This window comes from Balaenoptera borealis (genome assembly GCF_965194805.1).
Source record: "Balaenoptera borealis genome assembly, chromosome: 7".
NCBI classification, from domain to species: Eukaryota; Metazoa; Chordata; class Mammalia; order Artiodactyla; family Balaenopteridae; genus Balaenoptera; species Balaenoptera borealis.
The window spans coordinates 26497663-26518010 of record NC_138864.1 but is presented as its reverse complement, the minus strand read 5'-3'; the positions used below and the strand labels follow the sequence as shown (position 1 = coordinate 26518010).

The 20348-nt window shown below is 34.3% G+C and overlaps 1 long non-coding RNA gene across 1 annotated transcript in view; it reads right to left on the bottom strand.

Moving 5' to 3' along the window:
* Positions 1 to 20348, bottom strand: part of LOC309632179 — a 499606-nt gene that overhangs the window by 328653 nt on the left and 150605 nt on the right. Inside the window, exon 4 of the long non-coding RNA XR_014246773.1 lies at positions 265 to 405. This is a non-coding gene — a long non-coding RNA (uncharacterized lncRNA). The remainder of the gene's footprint in view (positions 1 to 264; positions 406 to 20348) is intronic.

Genomic DNA, 20348 nt, shown 5'->3' with positions numbered 1-20348 from the left:
ATTCACCAAAAGCCAATTCATTGAAAACCATTTCACCAAATGATCAATATGTCAAATAAAAAAACTGTAATATTTACTTCCTAAATTTTAACTATTTATAGAACACAACAATGTGAAGAGGTAAGCTTTATCAGCTTTTATAGATTTCTGCAAAATTTAAGTTGATACATTTAGAATCTAAAAATATTTCATTTTTTCAGAAGCTGTGAGTAATATTCTGAAAATGTGCCCTTCAGACTCCTCTTATCTCTGCCCCATACTCACCAGATCACTGGTATCATCATTCTGGGCTGTTTTGTTTACTGACTGTTTCCTGGTCCCTGGCAGCATCTTCTCTCACTGTGTTCTAATTCCTTCTGCTGCAGATGCAAGTTGATGAAGCACAATTGGACATTTCTTAAAATGCTGCCAAGAAAAAAAAAAATTTGTTAACTATCCAATTGATTGAAAAGTCCCAAATCATACATATTGTTGTAAATTTTAAAATTAAAAAATTTTAACTTTGGCAAATTGATTATTCTGTGCATTGACTTTTGGCAATTTGACTGTATAGTAAAGAAGCTTTTCATAATTGCCTTGAATTTCTTCCTTCTTTCTTTCCTCTTTCCATCTTCAAAGCCTTCAGAAAGGCTTGCTAGTTATCCCAAAACATTTTAAAAAGAGTCCATTTTTTACCACTAATTTGAAATGTCACCTTTATCATGTACTAAATTCTCATACATATTAGGATACATTTCCCAATGTATCAATAGTATACTGAACACTAGTTTCTTGGTCCTACACTCTTCCATTGATATGTATATACTATTTTAGTCGCCTCATCTTTAACATGCTAGATTTTGCCCCCAGCCATTGCAGTTTCTGCGTGTGTGCTCTTCTTGGTGAGCTATCAGTCACTTCATAAATTTCTAAATGTTGTTTTCATAGTTTAAGTCAAAAGAATTTTCATTTTGACTATCACCTCTATTAAAAAGGCATTTTAATCTATTTATTCAAGCCTTTTCTTTTGTTGTTCCTTGACAGAGTTTTAAAGTTTTATCCATATAGTTTCTGAAAGTTTCTTGTAAAGTGTATTCCTTGGTATTTAATTGTTGTGCCCCTATCTAATGTTTTTCTTTTCCATTATATTTTCTAACTGGTTACTTTTTTGCATACAGGCAAATTATTATTTTTGAAATATTGTTTTTAAACAAATCACATTACTGAAAACCTGTATTGTTTCCAACATATTTTTACCTGCTCTTTGCCTAGAAGTCACACTTTGATGGTTGGGAGAAATAATAAAAATTTACAGTGCAACTTCTTCCAGTATACAATATAAAATTTAAATTTAGCTATTCTTGTTCTTAAAATCCCTGAGTCATAGCTGCCCTGGGAATTTCTCACTGAAGATTTCCTCTCTCAGGTTCACAGGCTTTTGACATCTTGCTGGGTCTATCCCCCTTTTCCTGCTCTCATCTTCTCTCATTTCCCTTCGCACCATTGCATTCTTATCGCTGCCTCTGTATGTAGGTATGCTCCCCAAAATAATAAATTCTTAATTTCAAAACAATTATCTTCCTGTCATTTTTATACCAACCTAATCATGCCCTAAAAACTATATTTCCACAACCAAATCTCTTCCCAAGCAGTTTTATTAATAAAAGATTATGTCTTTTCTCTGAGAAATTCTGCCATACACTTTGAACTAGCAATGGAATAGCGTGTGTGTGCATGTGTGTGTGTAGTAGACATGTATTTTTCAGAACTCTTTCAGATAACAAATTTGTATGCAAACTACCCGAAGGCCCAAGAGGAACTAATTGGCAAAATTAACTGTGACACTGGTCTCAGTCACACCGAGAACTAGGGCCATTCGTGATATCATAGCATTCTATCACTCCAAATTTTAGACCAAAAGTATCTACGTGTCAGCCCTTAACTTGTATCCTCCGAAAAAAATAAATGTTTCCCCTTAGTTCCTACAGAAAAATTATCAGGGAGGACTTGATGGGCTCAACCAGAGACCTGCACTCATTCCTGAACTTGTTGCTATGTCCAATGTGGAAATGGATACTCCAATTATCCAAGACTTGGGTAATATGTCCAATACTGGCTGACAGGGAGAGAGCAAGGTCATTACAACTCAAATCCGATGAAATGAATTTCCCACAGGAAATAGGGGCCTATTAACCAAAGCAGAAAAAGGGTGTTGGACTGGCCCAATCAACAAATGTGTACTACAATAGAAGTGTTAGAGATATAAAACAAGGTATACTATCAAGGGTCATTCCAGAGTATAAAAATTAATTGGAAGAATTAAAATAAATCACACCTTTATAGACACATAAAACCATTAAAGGTAAACAGTACAGATATGGGATGTTATCTATTCATTAAACAGATAGTTAATAGGCACTTTTTGAGAGCTAATTTGCACCAGAAACTGTTTTAGCTGTTGTGATTAGAGCACCAAGCAAGACATAAAAGAATTCTGCCTTCACAAAGTATACAGTGTTTTAGAGTATATTAATATTGTTTTGGCTGCAAATATTAGAAACTCAATTTGAACTAGCTCAAGAGAAAAAGAGAACTTTGTCAAAAAAGTGGGATTCTCCATAGGCTCTAGGACAAGGATGCAGCAACTTTAGAATGGATTAGTATTATGAAACCAAAAATCCTTCTCTATTTTCTTCAATCCTGCTTTTCTTTGTGAGTATCTATTACATTTGCAATCTTCTATGGCAAACTGACTTATGCTTCCAGGATCTCATAGCAGAAAATGGATACCATAAACAGTTCCCCAGGTTATATATGATAGTCTAGGTATCTGAACTCTCTGTAAGTTCCAAAATTTCCAGAGAAGAGACCCTATAATCTGTTTGAATGAGATGCTTACCACTGGACCAATCCTCTACGGCCAGAGAAAGGGGCATAAATTGCAGTGACTGCTGCAAACATGCAGATGGGAATGCAAAGAAATTACCAGACAAGGGTGATAGGACTACTATTCAACAGGTGTCCACTACACAGGAAAGATAGACAACAATTTCTTGTGGTGTGTTTTATGATAAGGAAAATATAGGGTCTTCAGAAGTACACAGGGCAGCGCAAAAGAAAGGAGAAAAGCTCTTGCTTTTGTTTAGGGAAAGGTGAAGACCTCCCAGGTGAAGTATTGTTTTCACTAAGTTTTTCAAGAAATAAGTAGCATTTCCAGATGACCTAGATTGGGATCAGCCTGGAGTCTCATCATGAAATTTCTAATTTCACTGAAATGAAATTTTAAAATTTATTCTGATAGAACTCTAGAATAATTATTCTCCAGTACAATGCTCATCAAATTTTAATATGTGTATAATCATCTGGGGAAGACTTGCTAAAATTCAGACTCCATTGTCTAATGCCTGGGGATGACAGGATTCTGCATTTCTGCAAGCTACTAGGTGATGTTGAAAATGTTGATGCACAGAGTACACTCTGAGTTACAATGTCTAGTGTATTTTAAAGAAAGACTTACATTTTGGAGAGTAATATGCTACTTAATGCCTTAAATCATGAAGAATATTTCACCATGTAATTAGTGTTGTTGAATGAATCAGTGATAACAGAAGGGAATATAATCATTTTGTTAAAGTCAAAAGTCAAGTATATTAAGGCTTGGATATTGGATAATTGCAGTCAATGCAACAGCATATAAAACAAATTTTCTTTGACATCTGGGGGACCCACCACAGATAAAGCAATTTTTTCACACCATGTTATTTTTACAGCTAATTTATGGCCATTTGGTTCTTTGCAATTATCTTCAGTGTCTTCTGGTGATCTTCCGATGAAAAAATATACTATCCTCTGGAGTTCACACAAACACCTGCTGCAATGTCCCTACAATTTCTTCACTGAATTATTGAGGATGTGAAACTAATTTGGTAAGAGAAACTTAAATATATATTACCATGGAATATTACCATAATATACCATGAAAACACTCAATGGTCAATGTTTGACAAATTGGGAAATAATGTCATAATATCTTCATATATACTATGAAGTCCCTTGTGTAAAATTAAGACTAGTAATTGAGTAATAACATTAAGCTGCTTTAAACTAATATATCAAAATTCATTTATAATTAATACATAATGTAGTAGGTCTGGTTCCCAGGAAACAGACTCCAAGCAGAAGATTTGTATGCAAATTTTTTATTGGAGAATGCTTCCAGAAAACTACACTCACAAGGAAGTGAGGGAAGAATAAGTGAACAGAAAGAGAAGTTGGACTGTGCTACAGTTACAAAAGAGGCCTCAGCAGAGCCCATGGTAATTCTGAAGCCAGCCCTCAGAAATGTCCTGTCTTGAATTGAAGCAAGGAAGTGGACTCTTATTTTCTTGCCCATTTGACCCCCCATGAACAAAATTCAGCATTTTTCCTCTTCTGTCACCCAGTCATGAAGGGAATTTTAGGCCATAGATGTAAGCTGGGGTAGATGTACCAGTGTAATAAGCTTTCTTATATCTAATTTTCTGCGTATTTTCTCAACTCAGTGCAGATATATTAAAACAGTCAAATTCTATAATGATGAATATTTCAATCTACAAATCACATAGCATGAATATCCAAAGATAACTTGATTAACAATTAGCTTCCATTTACAGAAAAAATGCATTCAGCGAAGAGGAATTCCCTTAATTCCTTTTAAAATGATAAAGAGAATTTATAAATATCTTAAAGTAAATGTAACCAACAGCAACTTTTTAAAACATAACCTTCAGTAGTGTGAATTTTCCTGAAGTTCCTTTCACTGAAGTTTGATTTGAGGACAAACTGAAGCTTTTGAATAGCACCATCTGGTCATCTATTAGACAGTGATACACAATAGAACAGTTTCAAAATGAAAAAGGAATGAAGCAATGTTTAAAAGTAAAGGCAAAGTGGTTTCAATTTCCCAGATTTCTGAATTGACAGAAGACTGATTTAGTAACTGTACAACTGGGATCATTACATTCTAGACCAGAACCATAATAAAACTAAAAATCATGTTTTCAGTGGCAGAAGTGAAAGGTACACTGCATAGTAATTCCAAGAGCCTGAAAATAATACATCAGAGTCTAACAGTCTACCAGGAGTCATTTTACACTATTAAAACTGTGTTTCTAAAAATATATACATGCCCATAACTAAACCAATAAGCTAATTGTCAATTGTTAAATTAACTTATAAGTGTATGTGTATAGGTGGGGATTTAGCAGAGGTGATAGCAACAAGGGATTTTAATGACAGCCATCTAAAATCTCTCTATGCTCATATGCATGAATTAACAGTGAAAGCTAAAGGGGCAATGTAACTTGGCTGAAAGAAAAAGAAACACCGTCTAAGACACCACCAGGTCTACTCACTGAAGCATAAATGGATCAGTAATTGCTCCTCCCTAAAGAATGGAAATTCCTGTAATAAATTAACTAAACTCTTCTCAAGGATTATCTTTTTTTAAATGTTCCTATGGAAAGCATCAAACATATACAAATGTAGGAATAACAGTATAGTGAACTCCATTTATCCATTATCCAGTATCAACATTTATGAACTCCTGAACCATCCGTTTTTAATTCCTTAGCCTCCCTCTTCTCATGACCTGATTTAAAGTGATATCATATTACTCCAAATTAATATCTGAAAGACAATCAATAAGCATTCTACTTTTCATATAATTTCCTTATTCTGTCTCAATGTTTAATAATTGCACAACATACACTGTTAGAATGTATAGCCACTATATACAATACTTATTTTCTTATAATCCATCATTTCATCAGAGATCTACAGGTAAATATATTCAGTATCAGCACAGGTCCTTATGTTGATGGCTTTTCAATCATTTAGATTGTCTGAATTCATTATCTAATAGATGCCTCAGGAACAATATTTGCTAAATTACTGCACGTCCATAGAAGATTGTCTGTGGGCTTTATATTTGAAGTTTATTGGGTTGAATTTACAATCTTTGATTAATATTTTCTTTTCTTAAATTTCTTACTATATTCTATTTTTGTCTAACAAATAAAAGGTGTTGCTTTCAAAGGGGTTGATGATAGTCTGATTTTTAACTTTGTAATTAGTCTTCTTGTCCAGATGGCCAAAAGATTTTCTTTCTTTCTTTTTTCTTTTCCCCCCTAGTCCAGTACATTTAAGAGGATATATCTCAATGTTGGAAACTCCAGCTTGATTTTCCCAGATATGTAGATATGCACACCACTTCATATGTAGCTTAAATTCTCTTTTAATATCAAAGATATTCTTATAGTTTTTAATACTTACTCTGTTCCATTACTTTAGTTTTCTTCCACAGGGAATTCTGCTAATCATATGTTGTACCTTCTTTGCATAAATCCTACATATTTAACTTTCTGTCATATCTTCTTTATCTCATTCTTTCTTTTTGAATTTTAAAATGTTTATTCTTTCTTCAATTTTCTCAAGATTTTATTTAGATTGTTTCTATATTCTTGTGTCTCATAGTTATTTTCTAATTTTTGAAATGCTTTTTCTGTTAATTTTAATTCTTGACTTTCACCTTTCTTTCAAAATTTTTTCTAATAATCTAACTTATGACTTTAAAATTTCTGATTTGTACTGCTTTTTCATAGCCTTTACTCTCTTCTTAATATCTTTAGTTCATTTTTGAAATATTAGTCTATACTTTTTCTGCAAGATGTTATTCTACTTCTTTTTTTTCTCGTAAAATAATCTGTATATTTGTATGAAATTTGACCAAGATACTTTCCCATTCCTCTTTTTTTTTTTATAGTAAAGTGAAATTTTCTGTATTTTTAGGAGGGAGAGGCAGACTAGAATAATTTTCTAGTTTTAAGGCTCTATGAGTCCATTATCTTTACTGAAGCAATAAAAATATGCCTTGGTACTTGCTGAGTTCTGTCTCTTAACTTTCCTTCTCTCACCTTTACTTTATATAGTCTCTTTCTTTGCTTCTGTTATCCCTGTTCTCCCGAATGTGTTTCCTACTCCCAACACTTTTTCATCATATGGGACTTTCTACTAGAACAGAGCTTTAGTGTGTTCATTTCAAGAGTTCAATGCCTTAAACTATTTCCAGAAGTTTTAGACTTTCTGATAATCCTCTTGAGGCCACCTGAAAACTGGAATCTGCAAATCCCTTACCAGTTTTCCTGCTATTCTCAGAATAATCTGTTCTCACGTCACCAAATTCCTGATGACAATTTTGGGGTTCTTCTGTTCCCAGGACCTCAACTTCTACATTGGTACCACATGGATCTTGTAGATGTTGGTGCTTTATTCCCACTTGCTTAGATTTTGAGGTCATTTAGTTTTGTTGCACATATTTTTCCTAGGATTTTAGATTTATAATCCTCGTTGCTTTATGTGTTTTATGTGGAAATGTAGAGAGATTAAAACACTTCACCATTATCTCCCTCAAATCCAGCAGAAACAACAGAATCAATGTTATTAAAATCTAAAAATAATAATTTCCCAAGATATATAGAGCAAAAATTGGCAAAGGAAGGGATTACATGGAAATTAGTAGCAATAGGACATTTATATCTTTTCAAATGACAGCTTTGGTCCTGTGAAATAATTACATGAGTGCGTTATTTTGCATATGCACACACAAACACACACAATGTTGCTTGATAAATGAGCAATAGTAGCAAAACAGTAAGTTTTAAATACAAAATAAATAGGTAAGTAAATAAATAAGTAAATGAAATAAGTAGGCCAGTAACTGGCTACAGTAGTTAAAGAGAAAAATAAATGGCTATTGGAAATGAAAGACTAAAAAATTATACAGTTTGTAGTGATATAGTTTTATACATAGTTAGATAGTTATAAAAGATTATATAGATTATACAAAACCTGATCTATTCCAGAAATGATACATTTAAGAGTTAGGATCCTATGAGATCTAATTTACAATTCCCTTTATGCTTAACTGATATTCTTAAATTCACCCAGTAAGTTATGAAATATTAAGTACATCCTTATTCCCTCCTTTAGCATTATTGTACATTACAATCAAACACAAAATTAAAATTTTTCATTAATGATTCAGGATAGCCAAAAGTGTCTCAAAAGTGTTATCAAACCATACTCCAAAGAAATATTAACAAAATGTTATGATTAATTTTATAATTTCATATAATAACAATGCAATATATTTGTTTCTTTTTAAATTAATACCTCACTGTTACTTTTTCCTTGTCTGTTACTTTCAATTGCCAAATACTGGTGACCCAAATGTAAGTCAAAATGAGTTGATGCATTGATTGGCAAATAGTAGAAACAGGACTGGAGAAAAATGGACTACATGAATGGAGGAAGAATTGTAAAATGGCACAACTTTTTCTGGCCCTCAAAACCCTCAAATTGGGACTTCCCTGGTGGTCCAGTGGTAAAGAATCTGCCTTCCAATGCAGGGGATGTGGGTTTGATCCCTGGTCAGGAAACTAAGATCCCACATGCCACGGATCAACTAAGCCCATACGCCACAACTATTGAGCTTGCGCACCTCAATGGGGGAGCCCGTGTGTTGCAAACTGCAGAGCCCATATGCTCTGGAGCCCACGTGCCACAACTACAGAGCCCACGCGCCCTGGAGCTCACATGCCACAAGTGGAGAGAGAGAGGGCCCACACGCCACAACTAGAGAGAGAAGCCCGAGCACTGCAACGAAGTATCCCGCGTGCCTCAACGAAGATCCCGCATGCCGCAACTAAGACCCGATGCAGCCAAAAAAAATAAAGAAAATAAATAAATATTTTTTAAAACCCTCAAATATTCACAACTACTTTGCAAAAACAGTTGCATAAAGTTTATTTTCCTAACAAATTCATATTCTGAAAGCCAAAAGCACTTTCTCAAAGTTAATATGCACGTTAAGGGCAATCCCCCCACGTGGGATAATAGAAAAGAGAACCTCAGTGTCAGAAATGACCTTAGAAATCAAGTTGTTTTTCAAATATTACAAGTAGTGCAAGTCTTTTTTTTTTTTTTTTTTAACGAATGAAAATGTTCTGGGATTCTCAATAGATCAGATGAGAGCGGATCTGTGTTGTATGAATTTGACAGGAATGGTTGGAAATCGAAAAATCTCACTTCACTCAGCCCTTATGGCAGGTGTCTGGATAATTCTGAATTGCATATCATGGCTTCTCCATAGTTTGGAAACCACACATTTAATTCAACTACTTCATGGTTCAGATAAGGAAGTTGAAGTTAAATGATTTCTCTAAGTTAGAAGCAGTTAATTAGTAACAGAGCTAATGCTATAATAAGTAACTTGAGTCCAATTACAGTGCTATTTGAGTTATACATGACAGCCTGGAGTTTCCTAGAAAATCTATTAAACAATTTTACTTCTATTTTTCCATTTTGCTTATATAACTATGCTTCGTTTTGATCGATGGTTCAGTGTTAATTAAGGTATTATAAATTAAATTATCATTTAAATGAAATTGTGGAGCTCACAGTTTCCAAAAGACCTTAAATAAATCTTTGTGAATTAAGGAATCTTAGTGAATACTTCAAAGGCTTCCACTTACTTCTCTACTTAATGAACTCTAATTTATTTTACATAAGCAAAGACCAATTATGTAAACTTATAAAAGCACTTGTAGAAAAACATAGGTGATGCATGGGTGTGAAGAGTTTAGCTAAGCTACTCCATGGTATTGCTGCCATGGTATTGCTGCCTCATCATCCATTTTATTTGGCTAAAAGGCCTGCAGTGACATTAAACTGACACTAGCCACTCATGCAAGTGCATACCCTAGATGACAGTCTGTAGAGTCACAAGCAAGTGTAAGTTCCTTAAACACTACCCCAACAGCCCTTGTGATCAATAGTCTCCGTTGCCTCTCACGGCCCTTCCCTTATGCACCCTTTAGTTAAGACCACTAAGGGGTTTACCAAAACCTTAGATAAGACCACTATGGGGTTTACCAACACCCCCTTTGTTATCCTGAATTGACCAATCCAACCTAAGCCAGAAACCCTGAAACACTCTACCCACGGACCCTAACAAAAGCATGTGCCCAGGCCCTGTCTCTCTCTCTCACTCTCTCTGTCCTTGTCTCTCTCTCTCTCTGTCTACTCTGCCATGATCTCTCCATGTGACCTTTCAAGGCGTGCTTGGTACTTCCTCAAAGACCTGTGAGTGATAAACTATTTCAGTTTCTCTTGTGGTCTGCTGTTGAATTGAGATCACCATCCGGCATCTTATGCTCCACTTAACAAGTGTTAACTTGATACATTCATAACAATGAGAGAAAATGGGGAAAACTTAAGTAAAAAAGAAATCATGTGGAACAGACATAATCAGTAACAACCAAAAGCTACTAGGAAAATAACAGTTTAGAATTATGAGGGTTATCTCTTTGTAGTTTCTCTTTTCTCTTCCACCTGTACTGTTTATTATTTCCTGGGACTGAATGTCATGTGCTCTTATGACAATAAAGTAATCTCTATAAACCATATTTAATGCAAAACCAATAAAAATATATTAACATTTAATAAATTTCATGAAAATATAAGCTTCTCTGGAAACAAAATACACATACAGCACTAATATACCAATATTCTTTTTCTATTTAGGCAAATTTTCATTTTCACACAAAATCAGTAAGTTGTCCCTCAATATAAGCAGCACAAAAGTTAAATACAGATAGATTTGAAAACTGAGGAGGTGAGTGCTTCAAAATAAAATATCAAAAATTATCATAATTGTAGTAATAATGAAGGTAAATAATATTTATTCAACACTGTCTATGGGAAGACACTGTGCTCAGTACATTATATGTATCTGTCCTGTCTAATTATTATAAATATTCTAGGAGGCATATATTGACATTTTGCAAATAGTCATTAAACATTTTAATCTTTAAAAACACAATATTTAGAGTCGAGAGAAACCTCGGTCAAAATTCTAGCTCTGCCACATACTAAGTGTGGGACAAAAAAAAGTTATTAAATCTCTTTGAGTTTAGAATTCCTACTCTAATAATTAGGATAATCTTACTTATCTTGCAAGGTTATTGTAAGAACAAGAGATTATGTATGAAGGAACCTGGCCACTAGAAGGCACTAAACATGTCAGAACTAAAATTATACTGCTTTACTACTTGTGTAACTATTGCTTACTACTCTAACTGTTGTTATACTACTTTATGCTGTTCCCATGTGTATCGTCAATAATACTTTGATTTTTACTGTTTCAATTTTATTTTTTCCATATGACTAAAATGGCAAAAAATTCAGTAATCATAATTGTAAGAGTCCACCATAAGCTACTTGTTCAGAGATGACATTTCAAAAGTGACCTTATTTCCAAATGAGTCCAATCTCTTGAGGAATTAGTAGAATATATAAGACATTCTACACTGCAGAGATTAACAGCCTCTGGCCATTTCTAAAAATGTAGGAGACACTGAAACAAACTACTATCTATTTATTTTCCTGAAACTGACATTCTCTGTAACTAGCTGATAATCAGTGGTTAATTCAAAAGATAATCGTTTTCCATAATTGGCCCATTTTTAATAATCTTGGTAGAACCTTCAGTAAAAGGTCACTCACTATCACTCCAAGGAAAGGTTTCTAGGAGTCTAACAGTTCTCTCCCTGGAGTAAGATTATTTCCCCCATTAACCTTTTAAATACAATTACATGAGTTTATTAACAAGAAAAAAATCTATTTGTTAAACTCAAGAGGATTTTTATGACATATGACTTGTCATTTTAAAACATATTAATCTCACTCACCCTACATCACAACAAACCCAAAACCATCTTAGGCAGTTCATCTCATGTGCCATAGTAAACACAGAACAAAGGTTTATAATTACCATGTAATAATTTTAATGATTTTTTTTAATGCCAGTAAACTCCTGTCTAATCAGTCTGTTTTCTCTAACCCTACTTATTATTATTAGCAAAGGTAATAACATTTTGAATATTTGCCTATCAAACACAAGCATAATTTAACTCAAAATCAACCATTTCTTAATATTTTTCTGAAGCAGTAAAAGTCTACTAGATATTTCTTACAAACCACCTAGAAATTTATATGAATTAAATTTTACCTGGGAGAATTAAATCAATAAATGGATCTTGGTGATAATTCATGTTGGTAAGTCTTCTTGGACATGGAATAATATAAAGCTGTTATTTTTTAAAAAGTGCTTCAGTTTCTGTTCATTCTCACAAATGCTTATTAAATGTCCAATTATATTGTCTTACTTATTTAGCTTCACATTATATTGAGTAGTCTGCTTCCAGTTTGCTAAACTGCAATTTATAGTCATCAAAATAATTTCCTCCTTTTCTAAACTCCTTGCTATTGCCACATTAATAAACCAATTTTCTTCCATCCCCCAATATTTTTCATATTCAAACAGCATTCTATCTATCTACTTAGGAAGAGGAAGTTACCAACTTGTCTCTAACTGGTGGAATCTTAGATATTCCTCAAAGACACTGTTTAAATGCATTCCAAAAGTCATATCTCCCTACAGCAAACTGCTAAAATTAAGATAAAGAATACCTATACACAGGGACTTCCCTGGTATAGCAGTGGTTAAGAATCCACCTGCTAATGCAGGGGACACGAGTTCGAACCCTGGTCCGGGAAGATCCGACATGCTGCGGAGCGACTAAGCCCATGAGCCACAACTACTGAGCCCGGGTGCCACAAATACTGAGCCCACGTGCCTAGAGCCCGTGCTCCGCAACAAGAGAAGCCACTAAAATGAGAAGCCCGTGCACTGCAACAAAGAGTAGCCTCTGCTCGCTGCAACTAGAGAAAGCCCACACGCAGCAACGAAGACCCAACGCAGCCAGAAATAAATAATAAAATAAAATAAATAAATTTTAAAAATAAATAAAAATTAAAGAAAAAGGATACCTGTACACATAAATGAACAAGTATCATTCTACTTGTTGTAAGAAACTCCATTAGAAGAGTTACAAATTATACAGGCGAAAAAGGACACCAATGGATGCTTTTTTTTTTTTTTTTTGGGAAATGTGCTTTCTTTTACCTCAGAGTGATTGCACATTTTAAGGGCACATGCCTATATTTAATGAATACAAATTTAGTGCCTACTATGTGCCAACACACTTCTGGAGATTTAATGGTGAATAAGATAAGCAAACTTACATTCTAGATAGAAGAGAAAGAAAATACAAAAGTAAACAAATAAATGAACATGACAATATCAGATGACACTAAGCCCTGGGAAATAAAAAAATATATAATAAAGTTCTGGAGTGTCATGGCTACTTTAGATAAGGGAGTCAGGGAAGGAGGTTCAAAGAAGTTGACATTTAAATTAATAAATGTAAACTTTACAAGAAAAAAGTAGCTGAATAGCAGGAAAAAAGTTGATTTGCTGAGTGTGAACTGTTCTTAAAATACCCAACCTCTTCAAGAAGGTATGTTCTCCAGTCACTAGGACTCCAGGCTTGGACAAAGATTGAAAGTCAGAACAGGAACATCAAGGACTCATACATACATGATCCAGGGAGTTCAAGACATAAGTGATAAATGGAATATTGAATGCCATATCAGTATACAAATGATGTCACAGTTCATCAGCGACTGCAGCCACAGCCGATGGTGATGGTTAGCAGGAAGGAAAGAATACCTGCCATCTAGCAGCCATCAGACTGCAGCCACTCCCCACGGTGAGCCCTGAGGAAACTCAGGATGTGAAAAACAGGATACTGGCCCCAGAGAGCTGAGGTGCATATCAAAGGAATGATTTCAGTGAGCGCAGACCCTTGCATCTTCCCATACACAGAAAAGCGCTACATTTCTTACCTTGACATATATGGTTTTCCTTAGTTAACAGTAATCTTTTGACTTTCAGACTACCTGCCCTTTGCTACAAGAGTCCTATGTATCCTGCCCCCACAACTCACCTCCTCCTCGGAGGAGTTCTCTCAGGGTTACTTGAGATGCTGCCTCCTGGGCTTGAAGTCCTAAAAAATCCTGCCGAGTAAAACAACTCTCAACATTTAGGTGGTGCACATTTTTTAAGTCGACATGACTCAACCCTGAATTGGTCAGAGACTGCGGGACAGAGAATTTTTTTAAAATTTGTTAAATCGTGAAACAGATACTTAGTGCTACTTATTATGTACAAAGTACTATTTTATGCATTTTCTTATCAACAGATAATTCATTTACCAGCCACAGGACTGGGTTAAGACAACACAGATTACGTTTACAGGCTAATATATTCAGCAGAGATTTATTGAATTTCATGTACCTGGCTAGCATTAACAGAATTTTAAAATTAACCTACTCTTCCTGGTGTTTAAAAAAACCAAACTGCTTTAACTACTTTTGACATCCTTACTTTGACATGTTAAATAAAACAAAAGGTTAAATTTCAGATTGCTAATGCTCTTGACTTTCCTCTCCCAAATCCAACACCGCTCATTCCCTTTAGTGCATATAATACCTTAGCTATTTCACTGACTTTGACAATGTTCACAGTTATGCCATAACTTGTTCGCAAATGCTTGCCTAAGTACAGAGAGCAGGTTTCATCATTGGTTACTCAAACAGAACCCTCTTTGAAGGACCATTATGTTAATTTTCTAAATGGAAAATTTTCCAACTTGCTAAATCTTTTCAAAATGAGAACACAATATTTATAAAAACAGATCAAAAGTGGTTCAGAAAGATTATTATAGGATTGTGAGTCAATAAATAATAAAAGCCTGTTTCAGGAATACAGCACATTTCAGCCAAAGTGCTTTATGTATGGAGATAGCTTCAATCACTCTTTCCAAAGCAGAATGCATTTTATATTGTAGCCATTTATGATAGGAAAAATAAAATGACTGTACCTCACTTAAAACACAAAGAGTGTGTAGAGGACAAATTGTGATCACTAAAATGCATCTAGTTTAGGATGGCAATATTTGAGTCAAAAGTTTCATGAAAATTAATTTCATCCTCAAATCAATTATGAGAAATGAAGTCCAAATTGTACAGTCATCATAACTGAAAGTCATGAGGACAGACAAAAATCTTGCATAAGATAGAGGCCAATATGCAGCACAATGACTTAGACATTTTGTTGTCATAAGCCTTTGTGAATACAAAGCAGCCAAGGATTTACCAGGAGAAGCAAAAACCAAACAAAATAACATCAAAATACACGATGACTTAGGTCTTACATGGTGCCAGAGCCCAAAGTAACAGGTAAATAAATACACACTAAAGTATTGAAAATTCTTTTAGTATAGTAAAATCAAGCCAAAAAGTGAATTTGGCTGCATCTGAATTAGACTTAATCAAATACAGTATAATTGTTGTAAAAAGGAGGACCTTGTTTAGAATGCCTTTACTTAATGACGTGGTTGGTTTTTATGTCTGCTCAGGAGCTATGGTTGCTTTTATGTCTCAATTCCTGTGTCTTAAATTCTCCACTTCCTGTGTTTTGTTGTTGCTATTGCACATTCTCATTGTGTATACAACTTTTAAATTGAGAGGCTGATTTGCCAATATTACTTGAAGGGTTTTAAAGCTGATTTAACCACCTCTTTTAGAGAAACGAGAGCCCAGTACAGTAGAATCAGATTCTATGGCAATTCAAGAAAATTGTAAGTTTTGCCATCCTGTTTCATTTTGTTACCGGATAAAATTGTATACTGGATTTATGTGGTTGGCTTGGGTTTTTAATCAAACATTTTAATATACCTTATTTAATCCCATAAATTCTATTAAGATTTTCCTACACAAATAAAGAGTTAAATTTCAAGCCCAGAGATGATGTCTGGAAATAATACCATTTTCTTACCTCCTGCCCTATTAATACAAGAGAATAATTCAGCATTGCACTGTTAAGTATCTCTATGATGCCATTTTGTACATTTTATAGATTACATTTTCATGATTATAGATTAATTCTTTTATAATGCTAACCCCAATAGTTTACTACTAGGTTCAGATGTTTGTGGAAATATGATTCAAATATTCCATTATTCTAAATATTTATCTATTTTATATATGGATAGAGGATAAATTTAATCTTTCTTTAGAAATAATTCGGTTAAATAGAACTGAAAATCACCATAACTACAGGATGTTTCGAATTACTACTTCAGTTAATTCTACGAATTCTGTGAATCAATTTTCTTTTCTTGGTTTACTTTCTATGGTTCATTTCTTATCTTACTCTAAACTCTCTGATTTTTGTTGTCCGCATCATAAATATTGTTCTCTCCTCCTCCTCCTTTAGGATTCAATTCTAAATACTCTTTTTATACACTGAGTATTTCTATCTTCTCCTATGACTTCAGAACCATCTATACATTAGCAAAAAACACTTATATTTTATATATCTATTCTTAAACTCTTTCTTCAGATATAGTTGTACATTTCCTTATTTCATATTTCCAGCCCTTTGCTGATCATTAACTTCTGCTCATCCAGAAGTTCTTCAAACTTAATATTTTAAATAAAATAAGCATCTGTTTCCAGTAATATGGTTGGCTAGAAAATTGGACCAATTCTTCCACTAGGGAAAAAGGTCAAAACAAAACAAAACAAAGCAAAACCAAAACAAACTTTTAATAAGTATTGTTGAGCTAGCAAGAAAGTAATACACTTTTAGGCAAGGAAGAAGCGAAGACAGGAATAAGAAAGCAGCAGAGCACAGCAGCAGCTGGTCAAATGGGGGAAGCCATTGGTACACAAGACCTGCTAGGAGAAGGTAAAAGGGATCTAAAAGCAGGACATGGCCAAGGTGGGGTGCTTAAAAAGATAATTACTATCTAAGTCCAGACCCTTATCCAGAGGAGCCTAAATGTAAAGTTTGAGGGCACAGTCTTCCAGGAGACCACCCTTACTTCTGACAGCAACTGTAATTTCCTGGGGTTCCAAACTCACCTTCAGGTTCAATGATGTATTAGAAGGACTGACAGAACTCCTTGAAAGTTATTATATTCACAGAGTTTATTATAGGGAAAAGTGCAGATTAAAACTGGCTTAAGGGAGAAGCTTATAGGAAGAAATCCGGGAGGGTTCCAAACATGGAATTTCTTGTGTCCTTGCCTCATGGAGTCAGAACACATTATTTTTGCCAGCAGCAATTGTGACAATAGACATGGACTACTGCCAGCCAGGAAGCTCAACTGAGTTTCTGTATTCAGAGTTTTTACTGGGGTTCCAGTGCATAGGCTTGACTGACTGATTGACTGGACATGTGGTTGACCATAGTCTCCAGGCTGATTGATACCACATGACCAAAGCCCCAGCCTTTAAGTCACATAGTTGGTTTTTCTAGCATGGCCAGCCCACATCCTAGGACAATTGGCTGTGTCCAGCTGTAACCAAGCAGGACCGTATGGGGCCTTCCCAGGACAGGCCTTTCTTCCATATCCTCTGCTTTAGCTCCTCTCTGAAGTACCTAGATAACAGTATTGATGCACATTTCCTGAGTTGTTTTACAGATGTGAAAATCCCCCACCAAATGGAAGATGTTAACTACTTGATGAGCATGAGCACATAGGCCCAGGCCTCCTGGAGCCTAAGGATTGATAACGTTAACCCCTGTGACACCACTTTGTTCCCTCACCATCAGCCAAGCAGAGACTTGTGCACGAGCTGATCACATACCCTGCAACCCCCTTCTCTCACCTGGCTTTTAAAAATCCTTGGGGGAGCTTCGGGCTTTTCTTAGGGCATGAGCCACCCATCTCCTTTCATAGCCCTGCAATAAACCTTTCTCTGCTCCAAATTCCAACGTTTTGGTGTGTTTGGCCTCACTGTGCTTTGGGCACACAAACTTGCACTAACACAGCCTCATCCCTCAAATCAAGTGTAGCTGGGCCCTGCCCTAGAAAGTCTAGGGCAAGGGACAGACCTCTTTTTGTGCAAGGCCAATTTCTTTACAATACAGCCTTCAAAAGGCTATACAGCTAGTGTAGAAGTGAATTATAAACAAACTCAGGGAATAAATAAATAAATTAGGGAATAAAGAAATACCAGCTGTCTTAGATCTTGGTGCTTACCAGAGGGGAGAAAATAATAGTCATTAAAAATTTGGAACCATAGCTGACCTTCACAGTTTTGTAGCCCAATTTCACAAGAAATGAGAAGTCCAGGAAAATCTCAAGCCAAAAATACGCAAAAGCAAGTACAGATTCTCTCTCGTGTAAGCCACCTTCCATTTTGGGCCTCAAACAATTTCAATGGATAAAATCCCAAGCAAAAGTAATATTTATCAGTCAAACACACAGTCTATCTAGCTACTCATAAACAAGAACAAGCAGAAATAATAGAGAGCAAATCAGGCTCACAAAATCTTCAAATAATGAAGTTATTAGGTATGGACAATAAAATTATCACATTTAATATACTTGAAGAAAAAAAGTCAAGCATGAAAATACACACAAGGAATCAGAAACCAAACTTAGAATCAAACAGATTTGACTAAAATTCAAAAATCAGTGTACTTCTAGACGTAATACAAAAACATTTTTTTTAATCAATAAAAGATATTTTTAATTCCATTCAGATAGTTGCGAGGGGGTGGGGAATGGACAGGGGTGTCTACAAAGAGGCATGAGAGATTTTTTTTTTGGAGTGATGGAATTGTTTACTTCTTGATAATTTGGTGTTTAGGTGTTTATATACATTTTTAAAACTTCTTAAGACGATAAACCCAAAAGTGTGAATTTTACCATTGGTAAATTATGCCTCAATATTTTAAAAAAATTGGTGGTTTAAATAGCGATTACACAAATGAAGAGAAATTTTCTAACTGGATGATGATACAAAGAAACGTTCCATAGTTCAAAAGAGGAAGCTAACTGTAAATATTATAAATAAATAATGATGAATAGAAGATAAAAAGATACATTGAAAATAATAGGATGGAAAATATACAAACAATACTTCAAGAAGTTCACTACCAGGTCAAATATATATATATACAGAAACAGAGGAGACAAAGAATAAATAAAAGATGGAATTTGGAGTCAATGATAGAATATTCTACTCTTCATAAAATTCTTCATCCACAGATTAAGAAGTCCTGAATGTCTCAATAAAAACACAAAGAAATACACTTTGACATATCATGGTGAAACCAAAAAATTACCAAAGACAAAGGCAGAAATAAAAATATTTTTTAAAAACCCAGATTATCATCAGTGGATATATACATAGATAGTAGACAAACAACAGCAGTATGAAAGTCAAAGGCAGGGGAATGATATAAAGTTCTGTGAGAAAACATCTGTCAACTTAGAACACTAGACCTAATGAAACTATCATTCAGGAACAATGGTCAAATAAAGACATCTTCAGACCAAAACAAGTGGGCAAAACTTAAAGGGGCTTACTGAAGCTGACTTTTATTAAAGAAAAATATAAAAGAACATTTTTTAAAAAGAAAAGGAAAGGCCTGAGATGCAGGAAAGAAAAGAAGAATAAAGAAAGTGGAAACCTTATGGTTAATTGAAAAACACATAGTTTGAAACAATTTTAAAAAAACAATAATAGCAATATGATACAATGTAACAGAATTAAAATATAAGATGGAAGTGGATGAATGCAATTAGAGTATTGTTATTGTATTATTCAAAAGAAGGGTAAAGATACTCATTAACTCTAGACTTTGGCAAGTACTCATGTTATTATTACCCAGGGACTTGTTAAAAATTTAGAACACCATATGAATCTTTCAAACTAGTAAAAGGAAAAAATTGGGTTGAGTGGAAAAATAATAAAAGAAGATAAGAAAAGAAAGAGAGAGAGAGAGAGGATAAATGGAGGATAATTAAAAAGCAGAAAATTAACAATTTAGATACAAATCCATGTATGTCACTCATTACCAGAAATACAAATGGACTCAATACTCCAGTTAATTGAAAATTTTTAGACTGGATAAAAAATAATTTTTAAAACCTCTATGCTATTTGCAAGAGACATAACTAAAACAAACAAACAAAAAATAGAAAGCTTGAAAATAAACAATGGAATAAAGATATATATACACACACACATCAACAAACTTCAAAACAAAACTTTAATAGAGAGGATCAAAAGGCCAAGGGTTTGTTCATTGAACAGACTAATACAATTGATGGGTCTCCAGTGAAATTGATCCAAAAAAATAAAGGTAGAAATAAACAATTTCAATAATGAAAAGGGAGATAGAAATGCAGTCAGATATTGTAAGGATAATCAGAACATATTATAAACTATTATATGCCAATAAATGTAAAAATTTCAAAGGAAATAGACAAATTCTTACAAAAATAAGACTGATCAAACCTAATTCAAGAAGAAATAGAAAACCTGAATAGTCCTATAACCAT